This window comes from Scyliorhinus canicula, chromosome 3 (genome assembly GCF_902713615.1).
Source record: "Scyliorhinus canicula chromosome 3, sScyCan1.1, whole genome shotgun sequence".
NCBI classification, from domain to species: domain Eukaryota; kingdom Metazoa; phylum Chordata; class Chondrichthyes; order Carcharhiniformes; family Scyliorhinidae; genus Scyliorhinus; species Scyliorhinus canicula.
The window spans coordinates 180,068,722-180,078,294 of NC_052148.1; the positions used below are offsets into that span (position 1 = coordinate 180,068,722).

General features: G+C 46.1%; 1 non-coding gene across 1 annotated transcript; it reads right to left on the reverse strand.

Moving 5' to 3' along the window:
• Positions 1–7,397: 7,397 nt before the first annotated feature.
• On the reverse strand, positions 7,398–7,468 carry trnag-gcc. The gene has a single exon. It is a non-coding gene; the product is annotated as a tRNA-Gly (tRNA).
• Between the last annotated feature and the right edge of the window lie 2,105 nt (positions 7,469–9,573).

Consider the following 9,573-nt stretch of genomic DNA (forward strand, 5'->3'; position numbering starts at 1 on the left):
TTTTTGCCTGCTGATCTAAACTGGATACGTGGAACCATAGAAGGCAGTAAGATCAGCTTTATGCCAGGTTTCTGTGGGCTGGTCATTACTGAACCTTCTGACATCTACAATGTCTTCAAAATCCAATAAATCTGTGTATGCAGTAAAATGAAACTTTCAAAACAAGGAGAAAACTTGAAACAGTTTTGATAGATGACTTAAATTGGACAGAGTACAAGATGGGGACAGATGCTTGGTAGCTTTGATTGTTTTCAGAATGGGAAAGTCCAGAATGTGCTGTATAATTAACTAAAATAATGAAAGAGCAAGGCACTAATTTAGAGCCTCATGGGTAAATATAATTAGTTTCCTAGTTAATAATTGAACACAAGTTAAAAATGCAGCCAGTACATCATTTTACATCCAATATTTTCAATATATTTGGATCTGAAATCATAGATGCCTCCAGCAAATTTTAATTTCCTGCAGTAATTTGAAAGGAACAGGATTAATGACAAGAAATTGGTCTCATTATGCAGAAAATAATGGATACCTGGAGTAATTACAGAGCAGAAATCCAATCAAAGGGTTCAAATGATGATAGAAACCACAAGCATACCTCAAATGATTTATAACAATCATTTGAATTTTTGGAATAGATTATTTCCTGGAACTCACTGGGCAGCATTCCATAATATTTTATGATCTATGTTATTAATGGTTATTTTATTTTGTGAAGGTGTAAATGCAATGTTGTACTGTTCCTCCAACCAATCAGGGAACAGATCCTAAAAGCTATCATTCCTTTATCTTCGGAACCAATCACAGAGGGAATGCATCTTATGGGCCATGAGGTCACTGGGATATAATTCAACTAATTCTCACCTCTAGTGAAATGCTCACATTTCCTCCAAGTACTGCTTCACTAAGAGGTCTTGTGGTACGGTGGGTACAGCCCCTGCCTCTGAGCCAGAGGTTCTGGATTCAAGTCTTACTCCTGGGGCAGAATCTTTCCAAAAAATGGCAAAGTGTCAGTTATGGTTAGGAAAAAAGGTGCGAATCCCGCAGATGGTTTCTCACAGAAATTTGAGCCTCTTTGCCACAAGAAAATGAGTGGGCATAGCTAACATCATCACTCTGGTGGTGCAGACCCCTTGGCTCCAAACAGATAGGGGCACCATTAATTAAAGGGCACCTCGACCAGCACTGCAGTCTAACGACTCCCAGTCCACATCATTGAGTTCTCAGGGGCTCTTTGCACCCCCCCCCCCCCCCAACCCCCCACCTGCCGACTTTCATCACCGGCCATCCCCCACTGCATGACATTCATTGCCGGCATCAGCCCCCCTCAACGTTCGCATGTGTTCCCCTACCCACCCCGGCACAACACAGATGGATACACCACCCCTCCCTCCCATGGGTCTCCCACCAGGTTGCTCCCCTGGCACAGGTTGGCTGTGCAAAATTGCCAGTGCCAACCTGGCAGTGGCAACCTGTGCTAGGCACTATGCCTCTCAAACCCTCCCCCCCCCCCCCTGCGATAATTTTTCCCGGAGGCATCCCATCAACTGCCTCATGCCTGGCCAAACCTTATGCTGGCACCAGGTGAATATTCTGTCAGGGGGGAATGTCTGGGGAGAGTGTTCACTAATGACATGCTAATGTAGTAAAATGAAGTTTCTGGGCTTCTACAGCGCGATTCGCATCCTCCTCCGGAGTGGGTGAGAGGAAAGGGTGAAAATTCCAAAAGCCAATCACACCCGGGAGAATCTCTCCAGATTTTGAGATTGCGCTGTGCTTCTCACGAGTTGAGAGTGCCGTCTCAAAATCGCCCCCCTGGTCTTGATGGCCAAGGAAGGGTTTGTCCTAATGCAGGCAAACCAATTGAGTATTAATATATGCGAATGGCAGATGGTAAGAGTGGTAATGGAAAGAGAATTGGAACCTCTATCAACAATATACATAACTCCAGGCTGCAACATGCATGTTCAAGTGTATGTTGTCAAACCAAGTTGGATTCCTTTGTGGGCTGTTTGGCTAGATAGCTGGTTAGGATCAGATTGATGCCAACAGCATGTGGTTTGCTTTCCCCTCTTCTGGCTGCATCCTTGCCCTACCATGGTGGAGGTCATGGGCACTGTGGGTTGCAACTGCTTTTGGGCAGAGAAATCTGCTCGACTATAGGAATTGCATCCACTCTACCAGATTCCACTGAATTCCAGACCCACTTATCAATCTCTGCTATGCCACTGGGCATGACTACACCTGTACTTTATTTCTACCCACGTTTGCTCTGTACCTGCTAGTGTTGCCCCACCTTTCTCCTCCTCCTTCTCCTCTCTCAAAAGAATGACATTGAAGTGAAATTTAAGATTGTGGAAATTTCAGCTGTAGTAGCCTGTGTTCCTTGGTAGAGCAGAAAGATGCTTCTCTGAAATCCTATTGGTTCTGCTAAGTTTACACTTCAATTGCACATGTCCGAGTGATGGTGACCATCCCTATTGCTTTAATGGGCAGGCAGTAAGTTCAATATCACAACACCACAGTTCCCTGCCATAATAGAGATTGTCAGGTAATTCTCCCTTCAATTATGGCTGAAGCCCACATTGTGACAAGTGACTGTGACCCATTTTACATATAATTTGTATGTAACTACAATCCACTCTCTGCATTTTACTGCAGAAATCACCCAGTGGAAGGCAATGCTGTGGTTTCAGTTACAAGTTCTGTTTGCTGCAGTTCATTCAAATTATGGGCACAATTGAACTAAATTGGAACAAAATCCCATAGCGAGCGTGTTTAGCATCTCCTTCCCAACCTAGCTGCAATACCGGCAGTGACCACTGCTCCTCGTGCTGCTGTTGGTACTGCAGAGCTGCTGGTCTCTGATTGGTCGCACCTCTATGAGGCGAGGCTTGCTCCTGAAGAGGAGCTCAAGTCTCTCCTCATAATAATTGAAGGCCATTCGGCAAAAAATGTGAAGTAGGGTGAGCTGGCCACCTAGGGGCTTGCTCACCCCTGATATTAGTATAATAACCTGCACTGAACACACAGGTTGAGTTGATGGTTTTCCCCATGTAGGCCGAGGAGTATGAGCTCCCCCACTAACTACAGGGCTGATGCCATGTCGTATATAAGGTCGGCCAGATAGGAACCAACCGGCAGAGAGAAAGGATCCAGTGAGGTTCAACTGGGCATCTTTGCAATTAGTACCTATTATAAATAAACTTCTTTTTTCTGTTACTTTTCTGACTCCCTTCGCCTTTATTAAAATTGGGTGCAGGGAGCTCACCCCAGTTTAATCCAAGCCCTATATACCAACACATGTGTAACTGGAAATAGCTTCTCCTTATTTACTCCATCAAAACCATGCATGATTTTGAACATCTCTTTTAAATCTCCTCTTTACCTTCTCTGCTCGAAGGAGAATAACTCCAACTTCTCCAGCCTCTCCACATAACCTCATTGTTGGCACCATTCAAGGAAATCTTTTCATATCTCCAAAGGTTTTAATAAAACTAAGGATCCTATCTGCTTTTTTTTAAGAGCTTTTCATTTGATCTACCACCTCCAATGATTCAGATCGCTCTTTTCTTGCTTCCTCTTGAAAAGTGCACCATTTAATTTGTTTTAGCTCTCCTCTTTCTTCTTTCCAATGAGAATCATGTCATACTTCTCTGCATCAAATTTCACCTGCTGTGTCTCAGCCACTTTCACCAGTCTCTCTGAAGTTTATTATTACCTTCCTCAATCTTAATTATATTCCTGAGTGTTGTGTTGCCTGCAAATTTTGAAAATGTGCCCTTAACCAAACCAGATCATTAATATTTATCAAAAAGTGTAGTCATCTTACTGACCTCTAGGAAATACCACTTTGCACTTTCCTCTGATGTGCTCCTTGATAGCGACAGAAGGCTTTCTGGCAGTTCCGCTATGTGCCTGCCCATCGGCCTTTTCCTGTAGTTTGCTCAATCAAAGTCCTCAGCTGGACCCTTTGCAGCAGAACCTGTCTCTGGTCTCACCCTCAAGGGAGCTGGCACATTGCCTCAAGGGACCAGCTGCTTTTTCCCAATGACTCACCATGTGCTGAAGCAGCCCCTGGTCTATATTATTCTCGAAAGTAAGTGTCGTGCCCTTTACGGCCACTGGACGTGTTGTCCTAATTCTGGTATCAGGCTGCACTTCCTCTTGTAGGAGGTGAATATGAATCACCCAGTTATTGCTCCTGGGTGGGGTGGAGGTGTGAGATGAGTGTTATCTGAAAATAGGTGGTGTGTAGGTCCTCAGGGAGATCTCCCCTCCTCTTGCGTCTTTGCTGAGCTCACCCTCCCTGCAGCCTCTGGTCATGTTAAAGGCCCAGAAACAGTGCAACTACAGCCTCTATACTGGTTACAATCTTGGTGTGTACAGGTGACCAAATCATCTGCCCTCTCTGAATGAATGCATCGGCTCACCAACAGGCCTCCAATAATAAGGCACAGTACTTCACCAACTTTGCTGCAGCAGGAATAATTCAAAAGCACCTCACCTGCAGCTTAGCTAGTTGGTCCTTTAAATAGCGGTAATGATGGGGCTGGAGGAAATCCCTCATACAGCTGAATAAATATTCAGTTGGGAGTGGTTACTACAGTGGTTAACTCGACCTCTGTTGTCAAAGTTATAAAAACTTGTATTAAATCAAATGGCCAGCGGCACGCGCCATTTTCTGCCTTAGGGGCTTCTGCAGCACTGACAAAGGCGCACTAAGGAGCCTAATGTCATGGTCCTTATGGTTAATCACAAGTTTTGTTTTCTCATAAACCCAGTCTACTCTATAGTTTTGAGGTCTTTTAAGTTAGCTTTTATGCAAAAATAGATTGTTCTCAGCATAAATAGGAGGCCAAATAAACTGTGCTTCAAGACAAGTTTAGACTCTCAGGCACACGTTCAAAACCAATCCTCAAGTTGTCTATGCCTAAAACGCAAGGGCATGAGTTTAGTCATTGTGGTGCTGGATCAGTCTTGTCAGTTCAAACTGTTGTTGAATATTTGCTGCCAGAAAAATAAATGAAAAAGCCTGTTGATTTCAAAAATTGAACCCAAAATTGAACCCTAAAATTCTGTATCAAGGTGATAAAGTAAGTTGCCATAGTCCCAGGTGACCTTTGAGGAGGGGTGCAGACTGGGGGCGATTTAACCTGTGGATCACCACATCTCAGATGAGGAGCGAGGTGGACCTTCCAATTTTTTTATTCATTCATAAATGCTATGTCAGCATTTATTGCCCATCCCTAATTGCCCATGAGGGGGCAGTCAAGAGTCAACCACATTGGTGTCGGTCTGAAGTTACATGTTGGCCAGACCAGGATGATAGATTTCCTTCCCTAAAGGGCATTAGTGAACCTGATGGTATTTTTCAACAATCGACAATGATTTCATGGTCATCATTAGACTTTTAATTCCAGATTTTTATTGAATTCAAATTTCACCATCTGCAGTGGCGGGATTTGAACCCAGGTCCGCAGTGCATTACCCTGGGCTTCTGGTTTGTCCAGTGACAATTCCACTATACCACCGTCTCCCCTCAATGAATAACCTCAGCCGAGACGGAAATTGAACCTGTGCTGTTGATCTTGTTCTGCATCGCAAATCAGCTGTCCAGCCAACTGAGCTAAACCAGTGATAATGCCAATTTCATGTGCACCACACATTATTCGACTGTGTCTTATATTTTCTCTGCTCAGCATTGTTTCTTTGAGTTGATCCTCAAATGCCTCCTGGTCTTGATGATTTTGCTGTTTGCCAATCAATGGATTCATCTGAGTACCTAGATAATGCCACTCAGATTTACCTTAGGTCAGGTAATCATGTCATGGGCATATTCAGCCGCTTCAAGTGTTTTTCTATTTATTATAACTTCTGAAAAATCTGCTTCTGCACAAGTACTATCCAAGTTAAGTCCAGGTTCAAAGATGTTCAAATCAAGTTGTCAGTTCCAATACCGGTACAACTGGTTTTATGCGTTCCTGTCAGTCATTCAGGTGATCATATCACCCCAGATCTCTGCTGAAGATTTATGTCATTTGTCTTTATATTCTCCAGCTCCCTGTTGAAACATATTTGACCATAAAATATTTATAACTGCAATTGCATACTGAAACCCATTTTTCCATGAATTATTTATGCACAACTCTGCTCTAAATCCAGCCAATCTTGGTATAAAATATTTATCTTCAGCCCTGCTAAGAAAGTCTGTGATCTCAGCTCATGGAATATGTCTTTCTAGCCCCCAGCTAAACTTACAATTCTGTTTTCTTGCCCTTCCCTCCACCCACCCACCCCACCTTTCTGATATTAGTCAAACTAGCGTAATTTGTCTTTGCCCAGAGAAACTTACTGTGATTGTATATGTCTAGTATTTTGGGAATTAAAGAATGGCATATTTTTTGAAAGGGAATTGTGGTTCAAACATCTGGGGCTGGATTCTCCGATTCTGGGGCTATGTTCCCACGCCAGCGTGGGAACGGTGGCATTTTACGCCAGGAAAACTGCCACAAAACGGCCACAGATTCCACATTTTGCTGGGGGGTTAGCAGGGCTATAGCGTAGAGCACCTGGCTCTAGCTGTCGATATGCCCCAGAGAATTGCCAGGTCCGTGGCTGTGAAATAGTCGCTCTCTTCGACCGACTACCTCCCCCACAGAGCCCCCAGCAGTGTCCCCCCCGCCCGCGGATCGTCCATCCCCTGACTGTGGCGGCACTGGACCGAGTCCGCAGCCGTCACGCTGCGTTCCTGACGGATGAGACGACACCTGTCCTACGCCGTCGGGAACTCGGCTGGTTGGGGGCGGAGCATTGGGGGACGCGCCTCAGGCAATGTCCTGAGGGCGTCGATACGTGGCGCGGTGTATTCATAAAGTACGCCGCTTTGGATGGGGCGGAGCATGGCGAAAGCGGTGCGGCCCACGATTTGGTCAGAAAGTTGGATTCTCTGGCCGTTCGCCAAAAGCGATTTCAGCGTCAGCGACCGGAGAATTCAGCCCCTGATATACGTATCTTATCATTGCACCAATGTAGCACTTCTTGCAATTGGTCTTCTATAGAAACATAGAAAATAGGTGCAGGCGTAGGCTATTTGACTCTTTGAGCCTGCACCACCTGCATTCAATATGATCATGCAAATTCGGTATCCCACTCCCGCTTTCTTTCCATAACCACTTGATCCCTTTATCTGCAAGGGCCACATCCAGCTCCTTCTTGAATATATCCAACGAACTGGCCCCAACAGCTTTCTGTAGTAGAGAATTCCACAAGTTCACAACTCTCTGAGAGAAGAAATTCTTCCTCATCTCAGTCCTGAATGGCTTATCCCTTAAACTGCATGTGGTCACCACAGAGGTGCAGTGTAAGGAAGAGAAAGAGCAATGAACGATTGGCCTTGCATTGGCCGGAAATCGAACCTGGGCCTCCCGCGTGGCAGGCGAGAATTCTACCACTGAACCACCAACGCTGCTCCTATCTGTTAGTGTGGAATATGATTTAATAACTAACATTATTAAAACAGATTATCGGGTCACTTATCTCAAAACTGGTTGTGGTGACTCGCTGTGCAAAAGGTTGCCATTCTAGTTTCCTACATTAAAACAGCAACTACACTTCAAAAGGAAATTCATTGGCTATGTGGGGTCATCCTGAGCCCATGAGAGGCTCCATATAAATGGAAGGCATTTCTTAATTGTGTGAAAGTAATCGATGTTGTTTGAAAACATTAAAAATAATTGTATCTCTCCAAGCTGAAATGATGGTTCAAAGGTTTGTTTCATTGGCTGCATGTCAAACCAAATGTTTTTATAGATATAGAATTTACAGTGCAGAAGCAGGCCATTCGGCCCATCAAGTCTGCACTGGCTCCTGGAATGAGCACCCTACCCAAGCCCATACCTCCACCCTATCCCCATAACCCAGTAACCCCACCTACCACTAAGGGCAATTTGGACCTTGAGGGCAATTTAGCCTGGCCAATCACCTAACCTGCACATCTTTGGACTGTGGGAGGAAACCGGAGCACCCGGAGGAAACCCACACACACAGGGGGAGAACGTGCAGACTCCACACAGACAGTGACCCAAGCTGGGATTTGAACCAGGGACCCTGGAGCTGTGAAGCATTTGTGCTAACCACTATGCTACCGTGCTGCTCTATGTTACTGAGGATATTTTCTAACTGTTCAAATTCTGGGAAAATTCAGCATTATCTCTGGAATGTCTCCTTACTTGAGAATGCCAGGTCACGTGACTGGACTGTTCATGTTCGGAAAATCTGAATATTTGAGAGAGCTCCAAAGAGCACCCATTTGTGGAAAGTAGCAAAGTTGTGCAAAGTAAAGTCCTTGGAAGGAAGGTAAATGTAATGACCTCCAATTAGCATTATTGGTTGGCCAATTGGAGTATGAGCTCCCTCAATGATAGCTCATTGAGGGGGCCCATATAAGCACCTGTGTAGGCTTTGTGAGCAGTCTTAAGTTGACTGGAATGCTAGCAGCACTGTTTGGAGCTGCTCTTGTACCTTGTTATTGGAAATAAATATTGGTGTGGTGACGGGACTCCTGCCTCCTATGGATTATTACAGTAAAAAAAACACAATTTATTTTATTTCAAGATTTTTCAAATGTTTTTAAAGCAAGTGCTTTATTCTAATTAACATTCCATTTCACTCCTGGAGAAGAAATATGAAAGTGAACAGGCATCGCATCTGGTACATGGTACCGGGACACATCATTCAGTCCAACCAGTCCATATCGGTGTTGATGTTCCACTTGAGCCGCTTTTCCTCTCTATCAGCATAACTCTATTCCCTTCTCCCTCATATGCCTAGCTTCCCTAAACACATCTATAGTATTCACCCTAACCACTTCCTGTCTAGCGAGTTCCACATCCTCAATCTGAGTAGAGCACTTTCTTCCCAGAAGGAAAAAATTGTTAAACTGGTCTTGTTCACCTTAAAATGGAACAGCAGTAAAAACTGGGAAATAAGGGCCGGGATTCTCCCCTACCCGGCGGGGCGGGGATTCCCGGCGGGACGGAGTGGCGTGAACCACTCCGGCGTCGGGCCTCCCCAAAGGTGCGGAATTCTCCGCACCTTTAGGGGCCAGGACCTCACCTTGAGGGGCTAGGCCTGCGCCGGAGTGGTTCCCGCTCTACCGGCCAGCACGAACGGCCTTTGGCGCCCCGCCAGCCGGGGCCGAAAGGCCTTCGCCAGCCGTTGGAGGTCCGCGCATGCGCCAGAGTGTCAGCGGCTGCTGATGTCATACCGGCGCATGCGCAGGGGAGGGGGTCTCTTCCGCCCCCGCCGTGGTGAAAGCCATGGCGGGGGCGGAAGAAAAAGAGTGCCCCCATGGCGCAGGTCCGCCTGCCGATCGGTGGGCCCCAATCGCGGGCCAGGCCACCGTGGGGGCACCCCCCGGGGTGAGATCGCCCCGCGCACCCCCCCCCCCCCCAGGACCCCGGAGTCCGCCTGCACCACCAATCCTACCAGTACCAGAGGTGGTTTAAACCATGCCGGCGGGAAAGGCCTGTCAGCGGCGGGACTTCAGCCCATCGCGGGCCGGAGAATCGC